We start from the raw sequence: 20,274 nt of genomic DNA on the forward strand, positions 1-20,274 counted from the left end.
GGGATAACCGGTCACAAGTGTGACTGCGATCCCCCAAAATGAGTCAGTGGGGCAGAGACCTCGTTCAGATGAATTCAGACAGGCTTCCTACAAACCCTGCTAGCAGGATACGTGTGCTTTTGTTTCGCTTGGTCTGCCGCAGGAGTGCCGCCGCTTCGGTGGTGGGCAAGGGCGAATTCCCAGCACTCTTTAGCAGTCTGCCCAACAACGTCGTGTCGGATGAAATCAAAGAACTTATTTATAGTTAGAAATTAAAGAAAAACCAAACCAAACGTCTTCTGTGAGAATAATCTTACTATACAGCTATACACAGGCACACACACACACTCTTAAGTGTACTAAAATATCATAGCTACAACAACCCCCAAAAGAGCACCCACATTTCTGAAGTGAAAACCAGTGTGAACAAGGAGGTTTGTTTGAAGGCAAACAAGTCCTGGCTAAGTAGGGAAATTTCTATCTCTGATGTTTCTAAATGATCTAGCACCAACCCCTGTTTTTTTTAAATCTAAAGAAAGTTTGAACTGCATTCCTGTAGCAATGCACAGAGAGGGAAGGGATGTGAGTCAGGCTCTGAAAGGCAGCGGGGTATAAAAAAGAGGATTTTCAGCAGCCAAGCACCACAGCCAAGAGTGTCGAGCGTCATTAGCTTATTGCAATTCAGATTTGTCCAATATTTGTACTCAGAATAACRGGTCAGGTTCCTGCGTGAACACCGCAGACGGTCTGGTCCCCTGCATTTATCACGATGGGTGTGAACGCTTGCAAAACAGCGCAGAAAGTCTTTTAAAACTCTTCAGCTAAAGATATTTAAATCAGACTGTATCTTAAGGACGGTCTGAGAGGGGGAGTGAAAAATGCAACACGATAAACAATTCATCGGGAGAAATCGCCAGCATTCAAGATGACGTGCAGTAAATCTTGGACAATATCAGAGCCATATCTTTGCTTTTGGGTTGGTTTTTTTTTTTGCCATCATTTGAACAGCAAGGGCTGATGGGGGACGCAGGGGCAGGGAGGACAACGACTCCACGCTTGATAGCCATCGCCAGCAGAGCTCAGTGCTGATTATGCTGATCGTTTTTATCCCTTTTTTATAAAGTCAGAATTCATTTCCATATTTTAAGGATGGCGATGGAGGGCTTTAATGAACGTGGTGGGTGTTGCCRCCCTGGGATCCTGCCGTGAGGAAGAGATGAGCTAGGCCTCAGCCTCCAGCGCTAGCACTGTGACAGGGTGCCTCGTGGGTTTTTAAACTGAGAATTAAATGCACTAATTAGGATTCACGAGTGTAAACAAGGGGGTGCAGCTCCGTAAGTTCRTTTGACCATTCAGTTATAGCTCGCAGCGACGTCTTTCGACGTTATTTATTGCACGCAGGGAGGATGTTTTGCTGGTGGTAAAGAAATAAAAGGAAACTGTACACCAAATGCTAACCTGATGTAAACGAGGGCAATTACCATGACTAGAGCTTGTCTGTCATCCTGCGGCTGGAGATCTCGGTGCTTCGAACATGAAGATTCRAGAGCTGACGTAGGTGCTCGTCCCCGCGGGCCGGGCAGCGGGAAAGGCTGAGCGCAGACCCGAAGGGCTCCAGGGGCATCCAGCCCCTCCGCTCTCCTCYGCAAGCACGGCTTTTTGGCAGCGAGGCTCCCTTTTTGTAAGATATGTTTTATCAGGGAGCCGCAGCGGCGGCAGAGCCCGAGGCGGCGTTGGGCTGCCAGGCATGAGCCTTGCCGGAGGGCTTCAGGGCCGGCCCGGCCGATACGCTCATCTCGCCGGGTGCAGGCGACAGGCTCCACCCGTTAATTTCTGCCACGTGAGCATAACTGCAGGTCGAGCACGTTGTTCAGAACGAACATTTAGTTTTGGTGTCGAGCCTTGGAGCAGCGAGGCTGCGCTGCACTGCTGTCAGTTCCTGCTGATGATTAATTGCTCTCGCTTAAGAACTGTGCACTTCATTTCCCATTRGAGTTTGTCCGCCTTCGGTTTCTAGTCGTTGGATCCTGCAGGTTTTGTCTGCCGTGTCGTGCTTCTCGCTGGTATCCTATCTTCTCCTCCTGAGGTTTTTAGGAGTATTAAACAATCCAGTCTTAGCTTTAGCCGGGACTTGGGAAGAGGACTGAAAGAAGGAAGAAAAGCTGCAGCGGTGGGATCCCATGACTTAGTGTGAATGTGTGTTCTACTTCATTTAAATAGGTTATCTAAGAGAAATACCTAATAACACATGGCACTGAGGTTTTATCATGTGTTTAGGGTTTCTGTCTTGGCTAATGGCAAAACTGTGAATGAGGGTAGCCTCTCTAATGATCGATGTGTTTTTTTTCCTTGCCTTTCTATTCCTTCTGCCTACAGTAAATGGTGCATGCTTTGAAGGGAAAAAAGGCCCCTGCTGATAAATTAGGATTTGTTTTGCAACCTTCTCTTTGCAGTTATAGATAACTGCTTTGATCTCAGCTGAATACCTCTATCCAGTGACAGAATATGAGTCTTCTCTACCTATGGTTTCATAATTTAAAGAAATATAGCCAGAAACTGATTGGGCTGGAAGTGAGAATCCTCCCTGGGGATCTAGAGAGGAAGAGACCCCACTGCTGCCCTGGTACCCGGGTGCCGGGGAGGCACTGCCGAGAGTACCAGCAGTCTCTGTTCTTTTAATCAGTGGTGGAGAATTCACGCATTACCTAAAATCGCAGCTATGCTTGAAAAAGTTGGACTATTTGATCTTGTATAATACAGTGTGACATACAAATGAAGGACTGTATGCCGCTATCCTACTCAAGGAAAAGACCTTCATAACTTATTGTGTGAATAATAAATCTTTCATTTTCTCTTAAGAAAGAGTGATTATAGAATCTTCAGCTGTGACGGGTATCTAATGCTGACAATAAATGTCTATCCTTCAGCACACCATCAACAACTTGGTGATGGATGCTGGACTATCCCGTAGAGATGATATAAAATACTGTCAGTAGTACATACTAGAAGTCCTTATTTAAGCCTTGYGAGTACAGCTTGGAATGGTGCTCTGTGTATCCAGGAACACATCTTGTTTGTCACACTTTCTTTTTTTAACTGTTCCAAGATATCTTTGCTGTCTGGCTGTTGGTTACTAGCAGTGAGCTCCAAGGAGATAAGCTTCACTCTTCAGGAGGTATGAAGCTGCCTCAGCACTCGCAACAGAGAGAGATGACCTCTTTCTTTGCTTTGCCAGCAAAATCTAAGCAGAAAACCGAGTGGATCAATTGGAGCCATAATCCAGCTTTGCAGTGTGGAAGTGGGTCACGAGAAAGCGAAGGCGGTCGGGATGGGACGTTTCACAGCCGGTATGTCAGCTACACCCGGCCCGCCTGTTGTTTCAGTTCCCAGGCATGGAGCAAACTCAAGGTCATGGCCAACTGCTTTTCACTTTCAACTCTAACGTACGCCAACTGTCCTAAAATGCGGACTCTTACATGTAAGAGATAAGGAGATCCAAAAAAGATTTGTCTTAAATTTATGTCTTCATTAGGGCTAAAGCGAAAGTCACTGGAAGGCAAATAGGCAATCTTTCTGGCATAATACCTGTGGCTGGAGGGTTGAACGCTACTTGTCTGAGCCATCCCTAGGGGCTGATGGCTGTGGCTTATGCTGGCATACGTTCAGTCGCTGGTTACGGGAGATCTTGACTCCAGATATTGTGGACCTAACAGGATGACTGAGTGGACTCAGAGGCAGCCAAGTGGCAGGGGAGACGAAGCCAGTGTAATTGCCTCTCAGCAGAGAGCTGAACTTCTGCACGCGTTGTAGAAGGCTTTCTATTACTGTCTGCTTGTGATTTTTAATGCATAATGTTTTATGTTTTTTTTTATTGCTCTTATTCATGCAGCCAGTGTTTAGACTGCAAGTTTTACTGAGCATGCAAAAAGACTTTCACTCTTTTGAGAGACAGCAGTTCTCCCACGACACTGCTTGACATTTCCAAATTGTCTTTGGGGTTCGTTCCTGATAGAGACCATTGTGATAAGATGGACTTGAGCAGAAACAGAGAAAAATAATTGTGACAAGGTCCAGATCAAAAGAAAATGTTGCCTAAACCTTGCAAAGTACAGATTTGACAAATGCGCTCTTCAGCGCTGGTTTGTTGACCATCAGGCTTCTTGGAACCAGCCTGGTTCCAAGAAAATCCACATATCAGAAGGATTCTTTGATTATAAAACTGTATTTTCTTTCTTTTTTTTTTTTCCCTTTGGTGGGGGTAGAGGGAAGAATATTTCTGGACTCAAAATGTTTTTAATCTTTATAATGTATATACCTTTGAGATGAAGATAGAATTGGGAAGATTTATAGAGAACTTCATCTTTCAAATAAAACACTACTGAAAATGTTCTTCCTAGGAAGAGCTATGCAGAAGTGAGTCCCTCTTGGATACTCAGATGAGGTAGCCTGCAAAACAGACCTCTGCAGTAGGGCTGGTTTGGCTAGAAGGCTTAAGGCTAATTTCAGTGATTAACTGTCTGATTTGGGCCCTATGCCTGGCTTTAGCACTGAGAAGGATGGTAAAGGGTAAAGAGATGGAGCTAGATGAATCCTGACTCTGTTTCTCCTTTCCAAACCAGTATGTGAAAAAATATTTCTTGAAAAGAAATAGAAGTTCGTTTTGGTTGCTGCGGATCTGAATTTACGGAAGACTTTGAGTTTTTTTTTCTGGCTTAAGTTTTTGTAATCCCGAGTGGGTTTGTTAGTAGCAGTGGAGCAGCTTGGCCAGCTCCCTCCAAAGGTAGCCATAGGTGAAAGTTCATTTTTGCAGAAGGCTCAGGTTGATCTAATTTTTATCTGACTTTTATTGCCATCTTATTAATTGCAGAACTTCTTTGAATCATGTAGAAGTCAAACTGAAGCAGGATCAGGACATAAGGCTGTGTTGCATGCTTTGGCTGTCACGTTGTAGCACAGGCTTTTTCCATGCAGGGTTCACATGCTTGAGACTTGAAACCTTCTTGACAGACGTTTCAGAGATATGTTTGTATCCATCAGTGTTACTGGGAGGCTTTGGCAGAAACTTATCTGTGGTCCTGCAACTTTTAAAAAGATTGCAATCAGGCAGACAAATGTTGTGCTTTGACCCAAGGCTTTTCCCTTTTTTTTTTTTTTTTTTTTTTTGGTGTCTCTCTTACAGGCTTTTCTTAAATCGTTGTACAGTGAGTGTACAAGAAACACAATATTGGTCTGAAGCAAAGAACAACACAGGCAAATATCCAGCTTCTGTCATAAATAGCTATTTTTCTTGCTTCCTGTCCCCCTACTAATATATAGTTTCTGTCTCTCTCTCTCTTTTTTTTTTWAAAAAAAAGAAAACCTTCCCCTAAATGAAATTGCCCTAGTTACAGATATCACAGTTTCTAGCTTCGTGGTGGTCTGATTTGGCAGCCCAATTCCCTGTTAAAACTTACAATCAAATTATGGCTTGTTTTGCTTGCAGTATCCTGTCGTTGCTCTGTGACTGTTATAGGAAGATTAGACTAATTCACACCAGAGTAGAAAATCCAACTTTCTTCTGAGAGGAAAACCATCTGGAGTAAGGATATGTAGCAAGTTTTGCTTAGATGGAGTCTGTGGCCCAGCAGTGCAGAAGCTGGGCTTTGAGGTCRCTGTACTGTACTAAACCTGTCACACGCACATAACACAAAATGGGTCCATTCAGTATAAACTAACTTGGTTAATTCACGCCAAAGATCTCGATGGGCTGACTTTTTACCAGCGGGCTTTTTGCTGCTTTTGGTATCATGTGGTAGTGGTGGTCCAACTCTGATGAGGTACCACCTGCCTTCCAAAGAGTGGTATGGAGCATGAAGCCAGAGCTGTTCTGGTTGCATGCATATATTTAAGCCGTGTCAAATTTGTACTGCATCCTCTGGTATTAGTGAGGGTTTCTTCATAAAGTTCTGTGCCCCGTTTCTGCTCATTTTTGGAGCTAGAGTCAATTAGGCACCATTTCATTATTCCTAGTTTAAATCCCCGGCTGAGCCACATTGTTCCTTACAAATGAGCAGAAGTAACTTGCTGAGATGACTTCCTAAATAATTTACTTTTGGAGGAGCATTCTTTGTATGCTCCATGAAGCATTGATAAGGAAGGAAGGACGAAGCTTCTGCACAGCAGCACATTGTAAAACATCTCCACTGCTTTTAAAGCGAGAAAAGTATGTTTTGCAAGACATTTTCTTTTTCTGCTATGTCATGTCCAGTGACTGATCTGATCCATTCCATGTTATCCGTTATTTTTCTTCCTGGCTGGAGGAAAAACTGGCCTTGTTTTTGTGGCTGGTGACAGATGAGCTCCTGACATTTCCTGAGGTGATTCATTTCATGCCGTGTTGATGTGTTTAGGTCAGCTTTGGGCTCTGTGGTGGTTCGGTAGTGAACTGGGCATCTTCCTGAAAGGGCTTTCAATGGTGAGTCTTTGAGACTTTTTTGCTGTTTTAAGTCATTGAGCTGCAGTGTTGGGAAACCTTTGTTTGTGGAAAATAGAACTTATGGGTTTTCTTACTGCGTGGATTAGTCAGATAATGCCCACTGGGCTGTAGCTTGCAAAGGGGAGGATGTATGTGGTTAAAGCACAGGACTAAGATCCAAGAGCTGAATTTTTTTGCAGTGCCACATGTTTTCAGTATGATCTGGACTCCTAGCCTTCCTGTGCCTCCCTTGGCTCATCTCTAACATCAGCCTAGTGGGGATATTGCTCACTTTATTACATTTCTTGTGTAGTTGATGCCAAAACCACTGCTTCTAGTCTGTCCCCTTTTCTCCCTAGGGAGCTGCTGACTTTCCAGCTCTTTGAAGTTTTGGATGAACCCATGGTGCAGCGCGCAGGGGTCCTGGTGGGGTAGCGCTGAGCCCTGCGCTCTCCTGGCAGACTCGAGTYCTCCACGGCAGGACGGCCCCATGGGCATCGGCTCCTGCTGCTGTGCACCAGTGCAGAGAAATAGGCCCGCAGCTCAGGAGGAGCTTTAAAACCTTCACGTGGCGTCGACAGCTCTGAACCCTGGCTCTGGGTCTGAATTTCAGTAGCATTCAGGGAAGTTCAGGTCTCCTGGGGAGAGGACAGAAAGAGCCTGTCATAGACCCATTTCTGCCAGCGTAAGTGAAAAGGTCTGTCCTAGCAAGCGAGTGTGCTTGTTCCTGGAAGGGAACAAGGGTTTTCTCTTGCTCCATTGAATTTATGGCAAATTTCCCATAATGGGAGCAGGAGCAGGTTTTAAACTCCGGAAAGCGTGGCAGTTTGTTGTTCTGAGAATGTTCTTCCTTCCGAGAGCAACCTTTGCTCTTCTGTGAGCAATCCCTTAACGGAAAGGAAAGGTCTCTGTGATAAAACACCGTCATCTAGGTACCGTTGTTACACTAATTGCAATATGTAATACTCTATTAGACACCACATTACTCAGTCGTAGAGCGTCCCCTCAGGGAGAGCGAAAGAGAGAATGGGTAGATCATGCTCTTACTGTCGTMAGCTACTGTGCATTTAGCTGGAGGTGATCCGTGAAGCACCCCTCAGAAATACCAGTGTGGATAAAAGTCCTTCATGTTGCTTTTAAGTGAAGTGGTGCCAGCTAACACCAGCTGAAGGGGTCAGAGCTCTCAGTGCACTCAAACCAGAACGTGGTATTTCGTAGCGGGGACGCCCAGACCCCTTTCATGTGCAGGAACCATTAGCCTAATCCTGCTCAGTGCTTTGCTTTCCAGATATGACGTACTGCTCAACACTTTTCAACTTCTAATTAACCAATAGATCTTAACTAATCTTCACAAGTCCCCCTCCCCTTAGGAGGTAGTTAAGTATTATTATCCCCACTTGCGGATGGGGAATTTGAGGTAATGAGGTTAACGGACTGCCTAAAGCCACCGAACGGAGCTAATTCAGAGCGGGGATTAGGACTGGCAAGTTTCTAGCGTGGTGGCATGCATGTGTCGCTAGCCCAGATCCTGCTCTCCGTTCGTACCTGTCTGCACCACGGGCTTCTTACTGCAGGAAAAATGCAGTCCTTTTTCAGAATAACTCTGAAAGATGCAATTTTTCTCATTGAATACCTAGGATGCAACAGTGATTTTTTACAGAATTACCTTTGTATATGTGGTTGGATGTGAATCTTGGCTACGCTGCTACAAAAATGCTGTAATTTTTTGCAGCATTCAGTCTGGCCCGCAGGGGTCTTTGGTATGCCCCATGGTTGCTGGCAAAGCTGATAGAAAAGCTCCTACTGCAGCAGCTGCGACTGGTGCCCAATACCCAACCTGTCCTACATGTCCTGTTATCCCCCGTCCTGTTCACAGAGGAGTCGTGTCTGACTTACTCTCCGCTTTTTCCCCCTTGCTCTCACTGCACAGGGTCTGTGCCTCGCTTGATTTCTTAGCTTCATCCCTCACTTATTCGCTATTCTGGGTCCACTGTAATTCTAGATTTCATTAAAATATTTAATGGCAGAATCCTGTTTAATGCATGAAAACCCACACTGAAGATCAAAACTCATCCTACAGAACTGCTCTTCAAATTATACCCGTGTGGTTTTCAAAACATGCTGCTTGACCCTTTTAATTCAAAACTAAACTCTTATTAGGCAACTGCTTTTTATCCTCCGCCCCTTTTCGTTCTTTGGCTGTTTGCTTAAAACGCATTCCTTCAATTTGGATAAATTATTCAATTCTGCTGCTGCTCCTTTCTTTCCCCAAAGTCCAGGAGCGTGTTGCTTTCTGGAGAGTGCATTCCTTATGGTATGGATTTGCCATTAAAGAAGCAGGACTTCTGTTCCCTTTTGCCCCAGTGAGCAGCAAAATGAAACAGGTACTGTCTAATAACTCTGACACGTGAGTGCTGGTGGATTCAGCTATGGCAAGGTAAGATTTTACTCCTGCCGGCTGCTTGGCCTTCACTTTGCTGGGCATTGCTCCCTCATGCCTGCTCGTGAGGCCGTGGGACAGGGTGCAAGCCCATGCCTCAGCCACTGCTGCCTACGCGCCAGTGCGTATGTGCAAAACAGTGAAACAGTTTGGCTGTTGTATGTCCTTTTCTCCTGCTTTTGCTACCAAACTGATTGCTTTGGGGGCAGGAAGAACTGATAGCTAAACTTGCTGAATCTTGCCCTAATGGGAAGCCATAAACCCCCCCACCTCAGCGAAGAATTTTGCCCAAAGTCATAGTGTACCCGTCATGCCAAAAACATCCTCCTCTTTGATAAGCATCAGTCTTTTTCTTTTTCTTTGCTTTCCCCATCTCTAGCAGTAGTGTGACTGGGAGCGCTGCCAGGCCTGCGTGTGCGGGTGCTTCGGTCTCACCCGCAGAGCCAGGCTGCAGCTGGGGTCACTGCTGTCGGCGTTTGGAAAGCAGTCGAAGGATGGACGGGGCCGGTCAGCTGAGCTCAGCCTAGCCTAAGGACTCTTTGTGCCGCCTCAATAAACAGCCTTTTACCCAGTCAGCCTTGCTTTTGCTTCCCATTTGAGAACAGCTGGGGATAGTATTTCTGAGAACATAAAGGTAGCGCTCTGGTGTAAAAAGATGCAGGAGTGGCTCCTCTGATGGGAGACTAAGTACTACAGGAGCACCCAGTGGACCCTGTTTGTTTACTGGTGTCGATACCTGGTCTGTACCTCAGGGTGCCAGCAACAAGGCCCTATCTGTATTGTCTGTGGTTTTCTTGTCCCTGTTAATACCTTTGATACCTGTTTTCTTCTTAATACTTTGGGAATTAATGACATCGATCCCAGGATCTAGATTCAAACAAGAATCTTCTGAAAGACTGTTGAGCCCATTTTCTCTTACCAACACTGTACTTATACACTAGCTGCTGCAGAAATCAGGGAGCAAATTACTGTAATGTAATATTGTATTTCCTCACACTGTTATAGAAGAATCTCTGATTATGTTCAGTTGTGTATTCGCAAGAAAAAGATGGGCAGAAGGGACCATAAGCGTGATAGGTGCTCTTACATCACACTAGGGGAGAGAACAGTCTCCTGCTTGCTCTTCGTGGTTGCAGAGAAGCCAGAACATATCTATATTACACCAGCAAATTGAAAAGTCATCAGTAGAAGATTAGGTTTACCAGCCTGGAGAATACCTCCTGGAATTCAGGTATAATCATGCCTATAATAGAGTGTTAAAATCTGATAGCTCTTGGTCTTATTAAAAGTCTGAATTTACAGCTAATTGTCAGCGAATGCTGGTGAACTAGCGAATGTAGTGGAAACGCATGGAGGAGGGTCAGTTGGGGTGAGTGGTAAAGCTTGCACGAGCATCCAGGCCACTTTGCGTTTTAGCATTTTGTGTATGGCTTTCATTGATAAGTGCTGTGCCTGACGGCCAAGAAGCTGCTAAAGGGTGCGCACAGACCTGGTCTTGCAGACGGTGCTGGTGTGGCTTGAGGAGTTCCTGCCTTTCAACTGGAGGTCTCCTGTCCCTCTGTGAGGAGCAGGAATTTCTTAAACTGGCTGCTGATGGTGAAAACCCAACCACTTTTTGTATCTTGCCTTGTAGTTCATGCAAAAATTCAACATATCCTAATTTTAGTGTTTTCGAATGAGTTATCCCTTTGCTTTGGGGAGGGAGCAGTCGCAAGCCTGCACTGGTGACAGTCCTGGGGGAGGAAGGGGGCAGTGGGAGAAGGAAGGATGAGGGGGCAGCATGGTGAGGCTGTGAAAGCGCTGGAAATTGGAGGTCTGCACTGTTGGGTGTAGATACACTGGTGATTTTGTGCATTGGAAAGTTGCTGCTTGTTGCCAACTTGCCTTGTGACTCCCCTTGGGGTCTGGTGGGAGGGAGCGTACACCACGTGCACTGCCGGTGCGGTGGCCCTGGACTCATTGGGGATTGTGCGGTCACAACCCCGGCCTTTGCAGCGCTGCGCTCCATAACGCGTGCACATGCGTTCCCATGTGTGTTGCACGCGTTGTGCGCCGTGCCAAGGGCTTGCCGCTTCTCCTGCAGCTGAACTGAGTGCTGCAGCCCTGTTTCCTCTCAAATCGCACTGCCCACGCAGGAAGGAAGCTTCAACAGGCAAGTTTCCTCCATCCTACAACTGCCCAGAGCCTTTTAGTGCTGGAAAACCTCTCCGCTTTGCTTGGCATCCTCGCCACTCCCAGAAGCACACAGCGCTTGTGTGTTAGTGCTGTTATTCACACGGACAATCTTTGACCCGGAGATGCTGTGAGATGTCTTCTGGGACACCACATTCAAATATGAGGGCCAGCATTGCAACTGAGGCCACCCTTGCTCCTAACAGATGGGACTTCACAAGCCCCTGGGTATTCTGGGAAGCACAGTCATGTTGGTGCTCACTGCTTGTCTTCTGTCGACCAATTCAAAATGAAGAGCCGCATGCGTTGCTTTAACCAAGTCTCTTTGCTGATACTTATAATGATATAACGGCCTCTTAGTGTTGTTATAGCACTTAGGAGCCCTTGGAGCCTCGTTGTAGATCAGTATCTTGTTGCATTTGGCTTTTTGCAAACCCCATTCAAATAGCATTGCCATTCCAAGAGACTTAAAATAGAGGGGAAAAAAAAAAATCCCTAATGAACCCTTCAGGAAGCACTGCATGGAGGGTTTTTCTTGGCTCTTATACCAGTAGACCTTAATTCTAACTAGCTGGAGTCCAGCTAGAGTCCTCCTCTCACTCTCAGGGCTCTGTTCCCTCACCCAGGCAGTCCTGACCTAAGTTGGCCCTGCTTTGCATGGGGGTTGGACCAGATGACCTCCAGAGGTCCCTTCCAACCTATATCATTATATGAGGAGGGGAAAAAAAGGACACTGTGGTTTCCTCTGTGAAGTCAGCAGATATGAGTAACTCCAGCTGAGGAGAGAAAGTTTTGTTTTAACTCTGCTGCTTTGTGACCATCTTCACATCTAAAGCCTTGACTGTACAAGCTAAAATCCACATTGTCGAGGTGGTTTACCGGATAACATCCCCGTCTCGCCAGCTGATTCACGCCAGCCCACCTGGGGAGCGGGTGAATCAGATGGCGAGGTTACCACTGAAATTCCGAACCGGCGGTCCTGCCAAGTGTGATGCCTACTGCGCGCGCGACCCCTTTAGCCTCTGGTTCTGTGGACAGTGGCCAGCCACGTTTGGGAGCTGTCGGTTGTTATTTTTTACATGTTACCATGATTTATTTATAAACTCAAAAATAACAGTCACTTGCACTTTGGCAACCAGAAGAATCCTGAAACTGCGGAAGATGGTTATTTGCTCTAGCTAGCAGTAAACTTGTAGATTTTTGACTTCCCTTCCCAATAACCAGGGGAAAGAGCCTCGAGGAGAGAGATGGGACCTGAGCTCGGCCGCCCTCGCACCGGTGCGGTCCCGGCTCGGTGCGGCGCGGTGCTCGGCCGTCCCGCTGCAGAGGCGACAGGGAGATCTCGGTGTCACGCGGCGCGCCGGTGACCTTTCATTGACAGCCCTGGCTGGCCGCCAGCTCCGATCCAGCCCGTTCGCATCRCGGCAGCCTGGGATTTTTCCCAGCGCTGAGACTGTTGAATTAACTGCTGTCACACAGCCCTGGTAGAGCTGCCCCGGCTGGCGGCAGGCCAGGCTGCTGGCTTTAGCCCTGCCGCACCGGGCCCCTGCGCTTTTAAGCTTTCCCCGGCCTCAGTAGATGTCGGGTTGTCTCCTCACGGGGGGTCTGTGGTGCCCACGGGACCTCGAGCCTTTCCGGGAGCRCCGGCCTGGAGGTCTCCGGGTTTATCCCCAACCTGCGGCCGTGGGCCTGGAGGCCCGGGTGGCCGCATGGTCTGAGATACCTGGGAAACCTCCCCGTGCACGCTCCTCTTGGCCACCTTCGCCACCTTCAAATATTACTTGTGGTTAAATTAAGAAGCCCCACAAATGCCCTCTCTAGGTAGGGCTCTTCTTCCAGACCATGCGGTATCTCTTTCCTATGCAACCCTTGTTTTGTTTGATAGCTAACAAGACCCCTCTACAGCTGCGTGCCGGTTCCTCTGTGCCGAGCAGGCTTCCCCTGCCTCTGCGAATCTCTTCCTCATGACCTCCACGTCTCACCACCCTATGTGTTTCAAAGGCTCTGCTTTAATTCCGGATCTCTTTGTTCTTTAGTCTGGGGATTTTGCGGTTTCCAAACCGCAGGCTCCTGTGGAGAAGCTGGAGAAGGCTGGCTCCGTTTGGACTTTGGCCGTCCCGTTGTCCTGAGGGTCCTCTGGCCGAATGGAGAACATCCATCACCTCTGCTCCGGGAGATAGGAACGCAGCAGCGAGCTGCCTGTGTGCGCTGAATTCATAAGCCGAACATAGATCATCTCAGCCACTCGTTTCGGAGGGTTTATTATTTTTAGACAAAGCAGAATATGGGAATGTGCTGAGCCTGCTCCAAAGACCTGCCAAAAAAAGAACATCTTTCAGGACTTATTTTAATTTCCAGCCCCATCTCAACACAATAGTAATCTACCTGGAATTGATAAGTGATACTACATAGGGTCAATAAGACCTTTGTAACACATCCATAAGGTATAAAAATATTTCATGAGTATTACAGAAACTTTGTCAGTGCAAAAAGTCAGACCTAAAAAATAAAGCAGGCATTTTACACCCAGAAAAATGCAAAAATCTAAGGCACTTTTTATTATTTTGGGACAAATTGTGCCAGCTGCATTTGCATTGGGGTTATTAGTGCTTAGTGCATTGCTGGAAAGCACACAAATCTCTAGACGAGAAGAGCAATATAACAAGCCTGAATGCTGGTGCGAGATCCTGCCCAGTGCTAATAAAGGCACAGCTGCCTCGCTCTCCTGTTGCTGCATTTTTTGTGCGTGCTTCAGTTGGTTTCATTAGTTAAACCTACCTGAGTCCATTTCATTTTCCATCTCTAGTGGAGCAGCAGAGCGGTGTTTAAACGTGGAAAGGACGTCTTCAGAAGCCCCAGCCTCTCTTTCCTTGCGTTTGGGCAGGATGAAGGACTCCGAACTGCACTTCGCAGTCGYGCGGTGCTTCGGCCCCGCGGTGCGTGCGTTCTTCTTGCCTATGTGCTGGACTCCAAGCGGAGGGTGAACGTTTGCATGTCTGCGCCTCTGCCGCGGCCCAGCCGCAGGTCTGAGTGGCAGCTGCAGAAGAGCTGGTTTGACGTGGAGAATGCGAGGCTTTCCCGCTGGCCACGGCCAAGCCTGACAGGTACTTTAAAACATGCTCACTTTATACTTGGCCCTTGCAGCCAGAAGATAAACTCATGGCTTAGAGGCGCACACCAGAAGCACACCCTTGAGTTACCTTGTGTCRCGTTACTGCGGTGATGAAGCGCCTTGCAAGGACTTTCTCGCATCATGTTGTGCCAGTGTGAGGGCAGCAACAGAGCGCTGTGTAGAGATGCAGCATTTTTTGTGTACCGTGAGCTTAATGAGAGGTAATCTGTTCTTTCCCAGACTGGTAAGTTGCATTAAAAGTATTGAAGAACTGTAAAATCAGGAGTAAATTGGAAAAAATAATTGTTTGGAATATAGGTAGCTTTACTGTCTAATTTTTTTGTTTGTGAACTTATGTCATTATGCCCAAAGTATTTAGAAGTAGCGCTTCTTGTAGTGGTGATGATCGGAGGATAGAAGAGAAATGAGTTTTGCAGAGAGAGATAACGTCTTTTTTTGGAACAGCCAATAGAGCTGGAAAAGGCGACTGAACTTCAGGGCATGCTATCCTTTCCTCACGCTTGAAAAAGATGATGCAAGCGGTTTAAGCGCACTACTGACTGCATTAGGCAGGGTCTAAACTGGTGTGCAAAGGCAGTGATTTCATTACGAAAGGGGAGGCTAATTTTGTGCCGGAAAAATCCGGCAGCCCTTCACCAGCGCGCGACGTAGGGYAGGCCCGCACGTATTGGCCGGCTGGGGTTTCCTTCAGTGCAAAGCACGCCGGCGTGTGGACAGGCTTCGTTATTTATATGTATATGCTGGTTTTCGGCCCTGGGTCCGGGCGCCAGGCCCCCCACAGCCCCAAAGCTCCCGGGGACATTTCACCAGGTCCTGGGAGACACTGCGACTGGGACTCGGAGCACGGGCTCGACCTGCCTTGCAAGACCCTTGTCTCCCTTTTCTGCAGCTTCCCCAGTCTCTGTGTGGGAATGAGGGTATTTATCTACCTTAATAAAGAGATCGGAGATCCCCAGATCGATGGCTAATGCCAAAACCACTGAGATCAGCTGGAAGGTGTTGCTGGTTCCTTGGGTTTTTGGAAGGAGCCCAGGCAAGGTTATTTATGTTCCCACATGGCCAAGCTCCATGCTGCTCCCGCAGAAGACAACTTGCAGGTGTCCCTGGAAGGGAGAGAACTGGCTCAGTAAGCTCAACTTTATCCTTGGCTATCAGTGTTTTGCTTCTATGAGTGAACGTTTTCTGCCAGAAAAATGTTCCCAGCTATATATTTTTTTTTCCACTGGCTTTATGGAAACACTGTGCCTTTCTTCTCGTAGTGGCCCAGATGGTGTCTGCCCTTGTCATGCATACAAAATTCTCACTTAGCCAACGATAGGCTGGTCAAAACTCTTGTTTTATATTTGGGGGGGACGGGGGACGGGGACACTTGTATGCAAATGTAGTTTATTTTGCATAGAAAGACTTTGGTTTGGTTTCCTTTTAGTTTTTGGGAGGGAGGGTCGGCAGGGTGAGGGAGTGAGAAGGTGTGCATCCGAAACCCAGCAGTACTTAAGTGCTGCTGTAGTGCAAGGGATCCCTCGCGCCCGTGTCCGCCTCGGCGCCGACGCAGCCGAGTCGGGAGCCCGGCAGGGAGGAGCGGCGTCCGACGCACAGCTCCCGTGCAGCCCTGTGCCAGGGTGCCAAATGTAAACGTTTCAGGGTTTTTTTTCCAGTGAAATGTTTTGGGATTTTAATTTTTGGAAATGTATCTGTAAGAAAATGATCCCCCCACACACACTTTTTTTCCTACTTGATGCAAGCTTGAAATTTGAGCATGAGAGGGATGAGATGCTTTTTAGTTGGGTTTCCTAAGGAAACGGAGCTGCTGCAACTTCCRTGTCTGTCTGCGAGATCCCCTCGGCACTTCCCACCCTCGGGGCTAGCGCCAGCCACACTGGGCAGAGGAGCAGAGCTCTCTAAGGTGGGAAATGCCGAGAAATTTCATGAAAGCAGGTAATCGGGATAACAGCCACACGTGCTAAACTCAACTATATTATTGAACATGAAGGAATTTCTGTTAATGAGTCAGAGAGATAGGTTTCATAAATTGTGGTACTTGTTTCTCTTTGCCTTTTTAATAAACAAAATCAGCCTTTTACAGATGTCTTAAGGACCCTGCTTGCACCGCTTGTTTAATGGTTTGTAGTGAGCCCTGATGGGAAAGTGACCTAGTTCAAGTCCCCGGAGGCTACTGCAATAAAAATGACTCTGAGTAAAAATATTTTATCACCATATGGCAGTTTCAGGCATTGCAGACATACATGGTTTGTGACTGTTTTGGCCGGAAATGGGGAGCTTTCTATTAAATAAATATATATGACAAATACAAAAGAGGAGGTGTTTCAGTTATTAGTATTCTTCCCCAGGAGCTGGCTGTAAAATACTACCGGAAAGGAGGTAAGAGCTCTTCCACCGCGCTGTGTTTTGTTCTGCAGCCTGCCCTGGATAATGTACTTTGGGGAGTTGAAATCCTCCAATGTAATAGAATCAGTTTTGCAGGTGCAGAACACTTACTTTTTCCTTATAAGCCCAAGCAGAGATTTAATTGCTGCTCTTCAGAAGTGCAAAACAAGAGAATGTAATAATTAGAGCTGTCATGGTGTCCTTTCTTTTACACTGATGCTGACATTAGCTGGTTTAAAGCCTATTTTTAACCTCTGCAACGTTGAGGACGCTTACTGTGTATTTTCATTCTGGGTTTATTTGTTTCAAACTTGGTAAATTTTAAATAACCTCAACTGGAAGTGTGGGGGAAGGGAGAAGGGAGAATAACTGGATCAAAATAGGAAGGAAGGGAGAAAAATGAACCCAATGCAGTGGAATATATATCTGTAAATTATTCCCACTTCGCTTTGGCTGTTTCATTTTTATGGGCCTGCAAAATTCCCTGTAATGGGTAGTAAAAAAAAAAAAAAAAAAACCAACAGTGTAAAGCACCGAGCGGCTGGTAAGATAGATGCTGTGTTTAACGTACCTTCAGACAGTGCCCCAGATACTGCAGACAGCGAGAGCACCCCTTGGCTGCTTGTGCAGTTGTGGCATTACCGAATTTCCCCCCGGCCCCGCTGGAGGGTGTTGTGATGAGTCGGCATGTGTGATGGGACTGATGGACACGACGTGGTACCTGCGGTGCTGATTCAGCACTTCAGTKTGTGTGTGTGTGTGTGCGCGCGCGCACAGTTRTAGGTGTGMTATGGACATACATATGTATGATGTGCATGCTAAATACTGCCTTGGTGCGCAGCTGTGCCTTTGCTGGGGTCCTGGTGAATAGCTGGGTTTTACGGAGGATGGGGAGAAGGCCGAGCTGCCGCAGGCGCGCCGTGGAGGGGCAGAAGCGTGACCCCGCGGTGCGGCGTGGCGCGGCGCCGCGTGCGTTGCGATCCCGGGGGCTGCGGGGCTGGCAGCTCGCCCTGGTGCCGCCCGGCTGCTCTGTGGTCCTGCCGGCATCAGCAAAGACACGAAACGCAGTGGTAACTCAAGGGACACGCAGCTAAAACGGGATGGAGCCCGACGCTCAGCAGAGCCCCACGTGGTGCTGAGCGTCTTGCTGTGATTTCGGCCCCCAGGGCGCCCCCCGTTCCAGGAAGCAAGGGGCAGTCACCGAGTGCCCCTTGGCCATCAGGAGGGCTCCCCTCCCCTCCGCTCTGCCGCGCCGTGGGGAGATGCAAAGCCAAACCGCAAACAGAAACCATTATTTTAAATCTACTAGTGACATGCAGCTCTCAAGTGCATCGCAAAGGCCAGGCTGGCAGAACTAAGCCTCTTTCGAACCTCTGGTTGGACACTCGGTCACCAGTCGTCTGGGAAATCGCGACTCAGGCAGTAATGCGGTGCAGGCAAGGACAGCTGGAGCTATGGACCGTGATGTGGACTCATGCCCCATGGATTGGATCTTGCCCATAGATGGACACCATCATACATGTAATTCTGTAAGTGTAATTTGTCATCCAGCCTGTGAGTGAGCTGCTGTATTAAAATATGGTTTCCTGATGCCAGGAAGCTGGTTGAGCTTGGTCTGCATGACTAAGGATGGTTATTCCTTAGTCAGAGCAAAGTCCTTCTAGAAGAAAGAGAGTAACCTTGCTGGGCAGTGAAGAGCTGCTCCTTACACTGGAAGAATAACCTTGAATGGTGACCTGAAGCTGGGAATTTTTGGGACTTCAGAAAGATCACAGTCCTTTGGGACTATTTAAGTATTTCCTTTGAACAAAATCTGGGAAGGAATAGTAGAAATGACATTTCATGGTCTAGATGTTCGCAGTCTCTTACGAAATTAATACCAGAATAGGATTCTCAGACACCACATGTCTTCTCAAATATACTTTTTTTCTCCATCTGGCCTTTTTTTCTTTCTTTCTTTCTTTCTTTCTTTCTTTCTTTTTTTTTTAACTCTGCTATTATTTAAAATGTGAGTTTGGGCATAGAACACTCTGCTGGTTCCTTGGTACAGTAGCAAAGTTATTTCATATGTGTCATTAAACCCTCATCTTCCTTTCAGAGCCCTCCATGCCTCTGATTACCTGTTTTCTCTGTTCACATAATGTGGCTGTAGTTGAGGAAATCATTTTCAACTTTCATCATTTTCTCGTTCATTTGCTGCCTTAAATTGAGAAAGAAGGGAATATATTCCCCAGAAGTCCCATCCGCGCSTGTGGCACTGTCATGATAACCTGTAGGTGTTTACAGCAGTGCCTAGGGGCTGCAGCGAGAGATTGGGACGTGATGGCCAGTGAAAACCTCTTCTTTGGCCTGTTAGACATTAATGTGGACCCTGTCACGTGCACAAATCGTGTGGATATTGCTGGAGGAACTCCACATTTGCTTCTCTTCAAAGGTTGTGGTTCAGGTTTTCTGCAGAGCAAAGAAACACCGTGTATTCCTAGTCTGCAGTGTGGCCGGTGGGAGTCTGCACGATGGTGCACAGCATGTTAGCCTGTCCTGTTAGGGCCCATTTTTAGTGGAGTACGCAGAATGTAGTGTTCTCGGCGGATTTATTTTATTTTATTTATTTATTTTTTAAAGTTTCTTGGCACAGACATTTGATTTTTTGCTTGCCGTGCCAGTTCCTCGCTGATGGATTAGAGTGTTGTCATACTACTGTTTCTGTCCCTTTTCTTATGCAAGATATTGACATTGAAAATATGGATTTCTAATCCTAAAATTGCAACCTGCCCTTTCATAACACTCAATCACTTAGTTAATCTCTAAATAGTTCCCAGCTCCCTGTTAGTCACTTCGTGCTATTACACTCTCAGCAAAACCTTTATCCAGGCGTTAAAGCATGGATGTTAAATATGCCTGCTGTTTTGCTAAACTGCATCTGAATCTGAAAATTCAAAACAAAGAGGGAGCAGCATTTTTATGAGGTAGCTGCTCTTGTCTTGTTCCTCACCTTTAACATCTAACGGCGTGGTTTTGGATTGGCGGTGACATTTATAGGCTAATGGGAGCACTTGTACGCTTGGGAAGGTAACGGGGAAATGGGCGAAGCGGCAGGCGTTTGAAATTCAGACGCGGTGGTTCACGCTGGCTCCCGTGCTGCCCGCGACGCAACTTCATACGCTGGTAATTCTTGTGCAGGATAGACCTACATACGAATATAGATCAAATGGTCAAATGGAGACACTTGCTAACTGTGCCCAAAGCATATTCGTGTGGTTGACCCACCACCTGCAGCGTTTATTCTTATTCCCTTCTATTACTTAAGGGAAACACCGGAATTACTACAAATAATGTCAGTTAATGGATTTGCAGATGTTTTATCATCAAAGGCAACAGGCAAGCGCTCAAGTGGCGGTCCGTGCCCCTGCCGGGCCGGGTGTGCACAGAGCAGAGGTGGTGGGGGGAGCCGCCGGTTGGGGAAGTCCAGGAGGTGCCACCAGCACGTCCTTGGTGTTAACCAGGGTCTAGCAAGGAGGAAACTGAAAATAYCAGAGCTCTGTTATTCTAGGGAAACAGTGGAACTTCCTACTCGTAAAATAAACCCCAAGGAGAAAGCAAATAAAAGCAATTATTTCAATTATAACAGTCCTGGTTGTTACTTGACACAGTAGTGGGGGAAATGCAAGCAGGCGGCAAAGCGTTGTCCAGTGTCCCTGTCGCCTTGCCAGA

General features: G+C 47.1%; 1 protein-coding gene across 3 annotated transcripts in view; it reads left to right on the forward strand.

The window, feature by feature from the left end:
* TNIK (TRAF2 and NCK interacting kinase) overlaps positions 1-20,274 on the forward strand; it is a 171,207-nt gene that overhangs the window by 27,675 nt on the left and 123,258 nt on the right. The window lies entirely within an intron of this gene.

Source organism: Apteryx rowi, unplaced genomic scaffold (genome assembly GCF_003343035.1).
Source record: "Apteryx rowi isolate R43461 unplaced genomic scaffold, aptRow1 scaffold_10, whole genome shotgun sequence".
Taxonomy (NCBI): domain Eukaryota; kingdom Metazoa; phylum Chordata; class Aves; order Apterygiformes; family Apterygidae; genus Apteryx; species Apteryx rowi.